The 14086-nt window shown below is 41.5% G+C and overlaps 1 long non-coding RNA gene across 1 annotated transcript; it reads left to right on the top strand.

The window, feature by feature from the left end:
- Positions 1–9279: 9279 nt before the first annotated feature.
- LOC129814504 (uncharacterized) lies at positions 9280–11939 on the top strand. Its single transcript, XR_008753291.1, has 2 exons — positions 9280–10531; positions 10834–11939. It is a non-coding gene; the product is annotated as an uncharacterized LOC129814504 (long non-coding RNA).
- Positions 11940–14086: the final 2147 nt, after the last annotated feature.

Genomic DNA, 14086 nt, shown 5'->3' on the forward strand with positions numbered 1-14086 from the left:
AAGTGTTTTACAGCGAAAACACAATAAATCGTTTTATTAGCATACCACATGTGCAAACGTTACCCGAGCATTGATTCAAGCCAAAGAGAGCGATAACGTAATCATCGCCAAAATATATTAATTTTTTCACTAACCTTCTCAGAATTCTTCCGATGACACTCCTGTAACATCATATTACAACATACATACAGAGTTTGTTCGAAAATGTGCATATTTAGCCACAAAAAAACGTGGTTATACAATGACAATACTAGCAAAACTAGCCTGAAAATGTCGGGCGCCATCTTTAACAGTGATCTTGTCTCATGCATAACTTTTCATAAACTTGACTAAAAAAATATAAGTTGGACAGCTATCGAAAGACAAATTAGTTCTTAATGCAATCGCTGAATTACATTTCTAAAATTATCCTTACTGTGCAATACAGGGTTCGCCAAGCGAAACTATACCAAAGAAAATGGCGGAATATGCGTTTAAAATTTTTCGACAGAACAACGATTTATCATCTTAAATATTTCTTACTATGAGGTGATCTTCCATCAGAATCTTGGGCAATGTATCCTTTCTTGGGTCTAATCTTCTTTCGGTCGAAAGATGTCCTCTTGTCCGTCGAAATGCCCACTAACGTTCGACCGGGACCCCGAAATGTGCCCGGTGCTTCAAGGTGCAACACAAAGCAATGCCTCAAAATCGCACTAAACGGATATAAATTGCTATAAAACGGTTTAAATTAACTACCTTATGATGTTTTTAACACCTATAACGAGTAAAAACATGACCGGCGAAATATTACTGGCTAAACCCAAGCTTGGAAAGAGAGCAGGTCCGACGTACATCGTGCGCCAGGCGCAGCAGGAAAAGAACGGTACATCCGGTCTTTGGCCTTTTATACAGGCCCTGATTGCGCAATCGACTCCATTCAAATTGTCACCTCTTACTGACATCTAGAGGAAGGCGTAGGCAGTGTTTGTAGCATCATAGCATTCACAGGGACTTATGAACTGACCTGGGAGCAGGGGCCAAGATTTCTGAAATCTCACTCCATATCAGGAAAAGTGCTGTAGAATGAGTTCTGTTCCACTCAGAGACATAATTCAAACGGCTATAGAAACTAGAGAGTGTTTTCTATCCAATAATAACAATAATATGCATATTGTACGAGCAAGAATTGAGTACGAGGCCGTTTGAAATGGGCACCTTAAACAGAGCTACTCAATACTGCCCCTGCAGCCATAAAAAGTTAATGTGAGTCTGGAAGGAGAGGTTACAGTCTAACCAGACACCTAGGTATTTGTAGTTGTCCACATATTCTAAGTCAGAACCGTCCAGAATAGTGATGCTAGGCTGGAAGACAGGTGCGAGCAGCGATCAGTTGAAGTGCATGCATTTAGTTTTACTTTCATTTAAGAGCAGTTGAATGGGGCATGCTTATTTATGATGGTCAGGAAAGCACTTTTAAAGAATAACCAGGCATCCTCTACTGATGGAATGAGGTCAATATCGCTCCAGCTGAAGTGTTTTAGGGAGCGTTTGACTGTGATGAGGGGTGGTCGTTTGACCGAGGACCCATTACGGACGCAGGCAATGAGGCAGTGATCGCTGAGATCCTGGTTGAAGACAGCAGAGGTGTATTTAGAGGGCAGGTTGGTCAGGACGATATCTATTAGGGTGCCCGAGTTTACGGATTTGGGGTTGTACCTGGTAGGTTCCATGATAATTTGGGTGAGATTGAGGGCATCTAGTTTAGATTGTAGGACGGCCAGGGTGTTAAGCATATCCCAGTTTAGGACCTAAACTTGTCACCTAACTGAAGATAAATGGGGTTCAATGAATTCATATATGGTGTCCAGGCCGTAGCTGGGGGCTGAGGGGGGTCTGTAACAAGCGGCAACAATGAGAGACTTATTTCTGGAAAGGTGGATTTTTAAAAGTAGAAGCTCGAACTGTTTGGGCACAGACCTGGATAGCATGACAGAACTCTGCAGGCTGTCTCTGCAGTAGATTGCAACTCCACCCCCTTTGGCATTTCTGTCTTGGTGGAAAATGTATACACATACATAGAGGCATTTTTCAGCTATGATTTTACCACTCAGAATCCAGAATGGATATGGCAATGGGGCCAGCACGGGACTTAATACACCCTTACAACAATACTTTTTGATCTTCTTGACTTCTTATCTGGTAAACTGCTACTGTGTGTCAAGAAAAGAGCCCCAATTAGGGGTTAGTGTACTCCAGTAAAAAAGGGCTGGTTTAGATTAAAAACTACTGCCCTGTGTCCCCGTTCATAGGGGCATGAGAGACTAGTCAGTGGTAGAATTGAGTTGGCACTTTATTGGCCCAAACATCCACAGACCCAGAAGGTTGAGGTAACTCATGAACAGTAATTTGTATTTTTTTGCATTGATGCATTGTGTATTCTAACTGTCCAAGAATAGGATCCAAAGTGTTAGGAAATATTTGTTCCCATAAATCCAAAGGAGGATGTCTCTCCTCATACCTCTGGCACTTTAGTCAGACTGCCAGACTGTGCACCACAGAGCCAATCGGGAGAGAATACATACAGGTCAAGGGTGCCAATTGAAAGTCAAGGGGTGTGTCTGTGCCTTTTGGATGACTCTCTCTTTACAGAGAACCCCTGTGGTTCAAGTCAAGAGCTACCCTTCCCCTTTCAGTCTGCTCTGCGCATGTCTTAAAGTGACAGAGCCAGCAGCCAAGAGTTTTTCACAGTATGTCATAAACAATTATTACACTTATGAACGTATGTAAACTGCTAATATGTATTAGATCCAGTACAATGGAATAACTAAGACCTGAATTTGAATGCAGCGTGTTCCGATTCCTCCTCCTCTTTCTGTCAAGCATGGTCAACCAAAAACACTAGGCCTGATGGTTCATGCAGATAATGGGGAAGCAATATAGAAATGTATTGATCCCTTAAATGATTTTACTATTAAATGACCCATATCACACAACCCTCATACCTCGTCACAAAAATGTACCTAAATCAATTTTGGAAAAAGGATTTTACTCACAAAAGACGTAGGAATTTATTTTTACAGTTAGAAATAGTAGGCCATGCATCAAATAACTATTTCCATCAGAAAAACGAACCCTCAAATGCACTTTCTAAGTTGTCTGCAGGTGGCTTGTTGTGAATGCACTCAAATATCAAGTCATTATCAGGTTATGTAAACTGCGTTCTAATACTAAACGTAGAAGGATTTGTCTCAATGTACAGTATATGAAAGTGATGCTATGAAAAGGATTCTTTCACCTTATCAAGCTCACTGTAACAAATCACTGCCTATTACTGTGATTAAAAAGAGCATATGAAACAGTGTTTTTCATGAGGCCTACCTGTGCTCCTTCCTTTAAGCACCTCTGAACACCTCTCCTGTCCTTGATCCATACCACATACAGCCATTTGCCGATATTTTCAGTGTCCATGTGAAAGATAGTTAGAGAAGCTGGAACATTTGTTAACTTCAAAAGTTTTTTTTTTAACACCCATGTAAAATGAAGGCCTGCAAGCTTACACTTAAATTTAGAAAAATTCATGTAAAATCATGTGAGATGAAAATTGACAAACTAAAGGGTGTGCAATATAGAAGGGTAGTCAGTGTACATTCTGAAGCTTGTTTGAAGTCACTAGGTCACATGACCAAGGAGCTATTGAAATTCTAAATTTAGAAAAATTCATGTAAAATCATGTGAGATGAAAATGGACAAACTAAAGGGTATGCAATATAGAAGGGTAGTCAGTGGACATTCTGAACCTTGTTTGAGAACCTTGTTCAAAAATGTAAATAATTTAAAATAGTGTGAGATGTAAATTGACAAAGAAAATGTGCGCAATGTGTGTCTATGCCATGGGTTAGCTAGAACCAGTTATGAAAGTTTTTGGAGTAATGGTTAAATAGCTATTGATATTTGAACAATTTGATTTGTCACTATGTTGACGGTCCCTAACTGCTGTTGGTGGAGGTAAGGAAAGCTATAGGCGAATATCCAACCTGAAACTGTCTTTACCTCGGTATAGCAATCATACCAAGGTGAGCATTACCACCAAACGTTTGCTTAATTGTTTAACATAAAGTTAATAGTGACACGTCATATGTAACGTACAGCGCTCATTTGTAACTCATTTTGTGCCGTACAGCCTCTTTCCACCAGGGGTAGCCCTTCTCTCGCAGATTAAAATCATGCTTAACCATATACACTTGTAAGAAAACTTCATGATTTGTCTAAATTAATATAATTATTGCTAATATTAAACTAATATTAGGGTGCCAATTGCATTTTTTTGCGAGTCATTACTGTGAGCCATCATGACACTCAAAACCCACTCTCAACCCCGAACAGCTGCAGTTCACTTGTGAGGCTAACGTTAGCGCAGCCCGAAACCCCTCTTCAAATTCGACACAAACCTTCAAACAGGTATGTGATGAGACATTACATAAACTCTTTACTTTTTCTTTACATTTTAAAGTTGATTAGTTGGACAAATCGTGTGGGAAAAAACTTTTCACCCAACATACTTCCCCCTTTCAAGATCACTTCGTAGCCTTCGCTCCCCACCCGCCATTTTAGAAAGACCCGACGGAGCTCATTGCCTTGTGGATTTATGCAGAGATGGGCATCATGAAAGTCTCGTCATTACTTTTGTTGGAAATTGTGCTTTACATTGGTATTGATATTACAGTTGATCTGGAAGTATTACGTTTTTTGGGCGCAAAAATAAGGTCAATTGTACGGACCAAGGCGATGTACAAAAGTGAGTGAGTTTACGTTAGTTTCCTGTAAACCAATCCCACCTGATGACATGTTTCTCTCTCTCCTCCTTTAACAATTACTTGAATTGGAATTGTGGAAATTCCTTGCAATCTTCAAACTGTTGTAAAATTCATAGCTAGCTTAGCAAACAAAATAAAAGTCCCCTTTTGAAGTCCATTTTCATCAAGCAATTTTTATCCGAGGTGAAAAGGACCGTACTGAAAGGAATGATCCAACACCTAGAAGTGTGCCTGGTATCCCCCAAACACCCTGCAGCTAGGATCGTTCCTTTGCTATATGTAAGTACATAAGAAAATGCTAAACGGGCTATACATTTACTTTAAAGTGCAGATACACACAACTTAAATGGACCCTATGTATGACAGGAAAGTATTTAAGGTGGGTGTCAACTCAGGTAATATGTCTAATTCAAATAGTTCAAATCCTAACTTTTGGAAAGCTTTTCGCGCTATACTACCGATTTCAATCTACACAGACATTAGAATGGTCTCATATAGGCTCAGTTTCTCAGACTCTGATTAAGCCTAGTGTAGCCCTCCTATTCATGGTGTTAAATGTAGTTTTATGGCTTTTATCAAATGTTTTGTCACAATAATCATATTATTTAACAAGCAGGCAATTGGTAGCAAGATGTATATGTTACAATGGGAGTTAAATTTGGATTGGAAACTCTGTGATGATAATGTATGTGGTGTCAGGGAGTAAAATGTGAAGTTAAGAGAACCCCAAATGTGTTTCTTGTGCACTTTCACAGGTGTTAGACAACACTGAAAGCACAAGCTCACCACCAGCTAGTTCAAATTCAAGCACATGCTCCAGCCCCAGTAGACGGACAGCAGTGGACAATATCTGGCACTTCAGTTTTGTAATTCCTTGGAATCGAATGCCATCTGAGGTTATAAGAAAGCTGGAGTGCAAGGAGTGCCCAACTGGAAGGGAGAGTAACTTGAAGTTATTCACCTGATTGTAGGTAAAATCCTTACTGTTTGTCCAATGCCAGGAAAGAAGCATTTGAGTGAAGTAGCCAGAAGATGGTGCTGACTTATCCTAAGGCATTCCAAGATCTTACTGAAGGTGAAATTGTTGGTAGTGGACACGACTCCCTCACATAGCAGCTGCAGAGCTGAGTTGATAACTTGAAGCGAGGGAACACCCCCTTTTCCATAAGAAGACAGTCAAGTGAGTCAGGATCCACCATCCTAGAGGGTATGCATGGATTCTTACGGCTGTATCAACTGGCGACCAGGACGGCTACCAGCCAATGAAACTACAGACAAATACACAAGAACTAAAGATGTACAAAAACAGAAGCAAAGACAACAAGAGTATTGAAAATAAAATGGCAGCAACCTTCTACTCCCAGAGAAAATACATAATTTGTGGTATGGAGACCTCTGACATTGCCAAAGACCCCTGGCATCACGACTCATTTTAGAGAACTTACTGGTGTTGATCTCAATGAAGAGCATGAGAAAGCCATGGCGAGCAAATGTGAGAGTTGTGTCCTACTTCAAATCTCTCCCTCGTGAGTGGGGGAGCAAGATTGCCAAGACACTGTCGAAGAGAAGCCAGAAGCCAACCTACCTGGGTCTGTTTTGCTGCTAAGAGAATAAGATGTTCCTCAACGTTGATGAAACTTGCCTTCCATCGGAAATTGACTGCAAAGCTGCCAAGCACACCATGCATCGCTGTTTGTGGTAAGACATCACTTTACCTACTATAGTAACCTGGTATATTTATGTTTACCAATAGATAGCAGTATTGACTCAAGACGGGGGTTTGCTTCCCGCTATACGTAGCTATTTCCTATGTCTGCCTATTTAACTATGATTAAGAAAGCTTCAGGTAGTTTAAGCCAGGTGCATAAGAGAATGTAATTCTAAGTTACAATAAAATACTAAACCGTATTTAAGTCGTAATACTAAGAAGCCTTTAAGGATACCACACATTTGGCGATGAGGAAAACTATGGAGAACTGCATTGGATTTTTTTTGGCACGAAGTTAACGGAATTTTTGGCGTGCAACGCGGGAGGTGAGACTCAAGTGAGCGGTGGAAGATTCTGAAGGATGGATTCCCTGGATACGGGTAGGACAAATGATTGACTGTGTGAGGGGAGAAAGAATCGGAAAAGATGGCTTTGGCAACAATAGGCTCGCTACCACCATTTGATCCTAAAAAAATCAGGAATGGGAGGAGTACTGTGAAATAATGGAACATTTCTTTGCTGCTAATGAAACATAAATATACCAGGTTACTACACCTACCATGCGAAATCAGCAGTTTTCCTAATGTTACGTCCGTCGTTAAATGAAGACCAAGGTGCAGCGTGGTAGGCGTACGTTTTCTTAAATTTTTTTAATGTTCCACCAAAAACAATAAACAACTCAACGAACGTAAAGCTAGGAATGCAACACAAAAAGACAAGATCCCACAACTGAAGGTGAGAAAAAAGGGCTGCCTAAGTATGATCCCCAATCAGAGACAATGATAGACAGCTGCCTCTGATTGGGAACCATACAAAGAAATATAAACATATATTTCCCACCCTAGTCACACCCTGACCTACCAAATAGAGAATTAAAAGGATCTCAAAGGTCAGGGCGTGACATCTAAAGTGTATTATTTTGGAACCACATAAGTTTTACTTTAGTACACTGAATAGTATTAAAAGTAATCATATGTAAGTGTGTTAAAAATATACATGTTTTTTATCACACAGGATTGGACACAACTTCCGGTGAAACTGGAGGGTGCGCAATTCAAATAAATAATCATAAAAATTATGGATATTAAACATTTAGGTACATACAAGTGTCTTATATCGGTTAATCTAACTGCACTCTGATTTACAGTAGACTTTACAGCGAAAGCATGCCATGCGATTGTTTGACGGTGCCCCACATCAAAATACTTTTCCACCGGCACCGGTTTCATAAATTCCCAAATAGCGATTAAATATTCACTTACTTTTTGAAAATCTTCCTAGGATTTGTCATCCAAAGGGTCCCAGCTATAACATGTAGTGTCGTTTTGTTAGATAAAATCCTTCTTTTATATCCCAAAAATTCTGTTTAGTTGGCGCCATCGATTTGAGTAATCCACTTGTTTAACCTGCCAAGATAGGAATAGTCAAAATACGTTTCTATTTAATCCTCAGATACCCTAAAATATAATCAAACTATAATATTTAATACGGAAAGTAGTATGTTCAATAGGAAAGCGATATTAGCAGGTGTGCGTCCTCTTCATCGCGCACACATACACGAATTTCCAAGTCTGTGTCCCTGTAGTAAAACTCATTCTTACTCGTTTTGGAAGAAACAAGCCTGAAACCTTGAACAAAGACTACTGACACCCAGTGGAAGCCATAGGAATTGCATACTGGGAGCTAGATTTAATTAATCCCTATACGTTCCATTGTAATAGCATGGGCTGTCAAAAATATTATATTCCGGTTGGTTTTTCTTTGGATTTTCTCCTACTATATCCATTGTGTTATAGTCTCCTACATTATTTTAACATTTCTACAAACTACAAAGTGTCTTCTTTCCAATGGTACCAATTATATGCATATCCTGGCTTCAGGGCCTGAGCAACAGGCAATTTACTTTGGGCACGTCAGTCAGGCGGAAATTTAGAAAAAAGGATCCTAGCCTGAAGAAATTTTAAGCTTAATACTGCAATGAATATATCCAGTCAGTTTACACAGCGAAAGAAAAAACAGTTTAGTAGATAATGATATCATAGGTAGCCTACACTGTGCACTCCCTCCCAGTCGCCGGTTAAGCAGCTCGAAAGCGACCGTATTTGAGGGACAAGAAATGTATCCTACCTAAGCTACAACACAATGTAATGAAGGATGTACAAAACTATTGTCTAGGCTGTAAACTGTAGTGAATACCAAACATTTGATTAACCGCTCAATAGCCTGGCGTTTTACATTTACATTTACATTTAAGTCATTTAGCAGACGCTCTTATCCAGAGCGACTTACAAATTGGTGCATTCACCTTATGACATCCAGTGGAACAGCCACTTTACAACAGTGCATCTAAATCTTTTAAGGGGGGGGTCAGAAGGATTGCTTTATCCTATCCTAGGTATTCCTTGAAGAGGTGGGGTTTCAGGTGTCTCCGGAAGGTGGTGATTGACTCCGCTGTCCTGGCGTCGTGAGGGAGTTTGTTCCACCATTGGGGGGCCAGAGCAGCGAACAGTTTTGACTGGGCTGAGCGGGAACTGTACTTCCTCAGTGGTAGGGAGGCGAGCAGGCCAGAGGTGGATGAACGCAGTGCCCTTGTTTGGGTGTAGGGCCTGATCAGAGCCTGGAGGTACTGAGGTGCCGTTCCCCTCACAGCTCCGTAGGCAAGCACCATGGTCTTGTAGCGGATGCGAGCTTCAACTGGAAGCCAGTGGAGAGAGCGGAGGAGCGGGGTGACGTGAGAGAACTTGGGAAGGTTGAACACCAGACGGGCTGGTTTTGAATGCATATATTTATTTATTTTAAATTTGAATCAGGTTTTTTTTCTTCTCGGAAGTCATTCCGTTCTAAGGAAGATGAGTATTGGTTATGATGTAATTTATTTGTGTGTCCAGGGAAAGGTCACCAAATGTACATGTAAGGGGTGAATCAAGTATTTTCCTTGATTCCTCGCATCCTCTCACCTTCTCAAAATGTCAGACAGAAGCGAGGTGAGCAATGGAGCAGAATATTTCCAATGCTCTCTTCACTTCCCTCTAATGTTTTGAGGAGAGGAAGGGGACACAAGGAATCTGGGAGAAGAATTGTGAGAACCACCCACCCAGAGTGATTATTTTCTTCTCTTAACTTCTACAATATTCATGGCTGGACTAGAAAAACGACATCAACAACATGGTGCCATACTACCAGAGTCGAGTAAAAATTTCTGGTCTGAATTAATTTAGCAATTTAGTCCAATTTAGTTGAAAACAGGTGTCCGATTTATTTCTTTGCTAATTTTACAGTAAATCTTAACAGGCACACTCCAATGTCAGGAAGGAATGCACATTATTCAGGGAGTCTTTGTTGCCATAATTGAAGCAACAAGTAGTTTAATTGACATAACTTTGGATTTGTGCACCAAAACTTAGATCAAATGCATGAACTGCTATCATACTGTCCGAGGACTGTCCTGTTCTGCTATGGTCAACCTACAGTACCACAGAGAGATGTCATGTCTACTCTATGGTGACAGATGCTGGACTTGTTGTGTGCTGCCACATAAGGATTGTTCAAGTGTATTGCGCTTGAGACTTCACTACTGAACACCCTAATGAAGGTCTGAGACTGGAACATTGGTTCTGACCACTAAAAGTAAAGTGTGCAAACATAACGGGAGTTCCATTGTTTGAGTTTTAATTGTTTCAGAATTATTTGAATCCTTCAAACACCTGGGTCTTGTTCAATAGGCACGGAACAGAATGCCTTTCGAATGCCTTTCGAAAAACAAAGGAGGTGCCATGGGAAATTCTACAACACAGATGTTTGTTTTCTGTTGCAAAGCACTTCGCTGCAGTGTACCTTATTGAACATGACACAGCACATTATCAGTTGTCTGACTAGCCAAACTTATTGTGCCTTTGTGTTTGCTTTTACAGATATCATGATGTGCAATGGATTTTGTTTGGCAAACACAGAGACCATCTTCTATGACTACAGTGCACCACAGGATAGAGACCTGTCAGTGTCCACATGCACAGTCTGCAGGATTTGGGTGAGTCGTCAACCATCGCTCCCTTTTATCATTCACTCTCTAGTTGTCTTATTTTATACTGTTTAAATCACACTAATTGATGCTACCTTGCGCTATGATATCACTTATAGTCTTGGCTCTGGTTGTGAAATGTAGGATGGAACCAGTCTACTCTTTTTAAAGGGATAGTTCACCTAAAATAACGTTTTTTTAATTTATTTTTTTACTATCCCTTTAATGAATGGCAGATGGAAACAACTCTTGTTAAAATGAGATATTTTCAGTCTGTTCTTCCCTATTTTCTGTTTCTTTGTCTCACACAGAACAAGTCACCAAACATCAACATGCCTGCAACTTTCTCACGCTAGATTTTCCAATGCCTTGTCTTCAGAGTATTTCCTCTTTTCAATATTTTTTCATGTATGATACCCAATCTGGGCTTAAGGAGACCCTGGACCTCGTTGAGACAGCATCAACCAAATGTACTGTTGTGCCGAAGACCAAGAAACGGTTTCCCCTAACCTGACCTACTATGAGACTGATATTCTGGAATGAATGGCAGTGGCTGCCATATTGTTTGAGTCTGTATGGCTCTCACTTATGTCTATCTATAATGTCACTGGTCCGGTCCAAATGTTGTAGGTTAGACTGCCGCTGCTAGATTCAAATAGTTTCATGTTTGTGACACGATAGTAAGGGAGTAAAAATACTATCACTATGCTCTGAGACCATTTGAGATTAGGGTCTTCACGCTCTCGTTCTTCAAACTGATAAACCAATACTGCATTGTTACTCTAATAAACACATTTTTAAAAGGGAACAAGTCTTTATTTTAAGTGTGAATATTCAGTCTACAATATTTTTCCTATTTTTTCAGTTTTCCCATTTTGTAGTTATTGCACTGGTGTTCCAGAAGTTATATGTTGCTTTGCAGTGAGAGTTATTGTCATTCCTATTGAGGTAAAATCACCAGATGTGTTTTCCAACATGCAGGGAATAGGTTCACTCGACTTATTCTAGGGTTTCACATCCTGGAAATTTGGTATGTTAAAGTTTTATTGATAAATACCAGTTGGAAATGGATGAGATGGGGAAATGAGAGGGATATAGCACAGAAAGTGAGTGGCAGGGCCAGGGATATCAAACTATGTGGAGCAATGTGTGGTCCGGGGTTGGCAGCACTACCACTAGACTCCGCCACATTTCCATGGATCTCTACCCCTATCGCATATCTTGCTGGTGCCCACATTGGCGTATGATTAAACCTGATGTCAGAATATGGGGGGAGAAAAGATTACATGAGAGAATAAGTATGTGTAAAGTGCATGTATCTCAGGTCCACATTGGAATTGGTGCCCAACTCCAGAATGTAAGGTGAACAACATTGTAATCAACTGACCAATAAAGATAAAGCACATACCAGAAATGACCTACTTGTTTCTTGTAGTTCTTTTGGTCCATCTCAATAGTCTTAAATTAGTTACACTCCTCGTTTCCTCTCCTTCATCTGCATCAGTGGAGGCTGCTGATTTTAGACTATTGAGACACAGCCTGTGTATCTTGATCTTGCCATCCATTGGTTTCATAATACTTTGCACTTGAATCAATTAATATACTTTGCTGAAGTAACACCATCTAATCCCTTTATTAGTGTAACAGTGTAGTATTTGTTATAAAAAAGAGTTGCCAAATGTCTATCATCAGTGAGAACGGGTAAACAAGGAACTTGTATTCATTTTTTAACCTGATCTGTTGTCTTTTAACATAAATGCAAATGTTGTATAATCCACTGAAAAGAAAGAGTATAATGTAATTGCTTTTAATTTTACTTCTGTATGTTCATTGCGAGGAACGAAGTGGTCAAGACTCATCTAGCAAGCTCTAGTTACAGTGACCTCTGTAGTTATTGGGACAGTAAAAACAACTCATTTGGCTCTATACTCTAAATGTTTGGATTTGAAAGCAAACAATGACTGAGGTTAAAGTGCAGACTGTCATATTTAATTTGAGGGTATTTTCATGAACTGTTTAGAAGTTACAGCACTTTTTGTACATAGTCCCCCCATTTCTATAACGACTCACGATATGACCCAGATGCAGACACAGGTGGATGGTTTGGTTCTCAAAATATATATTATAACAAAGGGGCAAACCGAGGGTAGGCAGAGGTTTATAATCCAAGGCAGCGTCAAAAAGGGAGAGAACGGCAGGCAGAAAGGTCGGAACCAGGAATACTAGAAAACAAGAACTGGAGAAATGGGAAACACTCTGGTAAGATCTGACAAAACAAGATGAACTGGCAACCGAGACAGAAATCGCAGCTATAAATACACAGGGGATAATGGAGAAACAGGAGACAAAGGGCTGTGAGAGGTTTAATCTTAAACACATGGAAAGTGAGATGTATACGGAGGGTGCGGGGCAAAAGAAGATGAACAGCAGTGGTGCTAAGGATTTTAGAGATGGGGAAAGGGTCGATTAAAGTGGGGGGAAAGTTTACGGGACTCCATCCTGAAGGGCAGATCCTGAGTGGAGAGCCATACCCTCTGCCCGAAACGATAGCGGGGAGCCAGGGTAAGGCGGCGGTCCGCCTGCCGCCAATACCTGGAGCGGGCTCTCTTCCAGGTACGCCGAAAGCGGTTGACGAACATCTGGGCCGAGGGTATGCTGACTTCTTCATCTTGATCAGGGAAGAGCGAAGGCTGGTAACCCAAGGAACATTCGAAGGGCGAGAAACCAGTGGCCGAGCAGGGAAGGGTGTTGCGGGCGTACTCGACCCACACGAGTTGGCTCTAGGTGGTGGGGTTGGCAGAGACAAGGTACCGGAGAGTAGTCTCCAGGTCCTGATTGGCTCACTCCGGCTGGCTGTTGGACTGTTGATGAAACCCGGAGGACAGGCTGGCCGATGACTAATCAGTGTGCAGAATGCCTTCCAGAACCTGGATGAGAACTGAGGACCACGATCGGAGACCATGTCGACCGGAAGTCCATGGATCCGGAATGGGTGCTCTACCATAAGCTGGGCCATCTCCTTGGCTGAGGGCAACGAGGGAAGCGGAATGAAATGTGCGGCTTTGGAAAACCTATCCACAACCGTAAGGATGGTGGTGTTGCCATCCGACGGGGTAGACCAATAACACATTCCAGGGATATATGGGACCAGGGACGGTGAGGACCAGGGAGTGGTTGAAGGAGGCCAGCCGGAGCTTGCCGCCAAGTCTTGTTCTGTGCGCACACAGTGCAGGTGGCGATGGATGTGGAGACGTCAGGATCCTTGTCGGATGAAAGTCAGGGTCCGACTGGAGATGGGATGACAGGTAAGTTTAGCGGAATGAGCCCATTCCAGGACCGAGCCGAATCAGGAACGAACATCCAGTTTGCCATCCCCCCTGGGTCCGGCTGGGAACACTGCACCTTGCGTACCAGGCTCTCGATACCCCAGACAAGTGTAGCTGCAAGACTGGAGGTAGGGGGGATGGTCTCTGAGTCAGAGGGTGTAGCCATAGAACTAAACAGGCGAGAGAGGGCATCAGAGGCTGAACATTCTTGGACCCAGGTTGGTAGGAGATGGTAAAA

Source organism: Salvelinus fontinalis, chromosome 17 (genome assembly GCF_029448725.1).
Source record: "Salvelinus fontinalis isolate EN_2023a chromosome 17, ASM2944872v1, whole genome shotgun sequence".
Lineage (NCBI taxonomy): Eukaryota > Metazoa > Chordata > Actinopteri > Salmoniformes > Salmonidae > Salvelinus > Salvelinus fontinalis.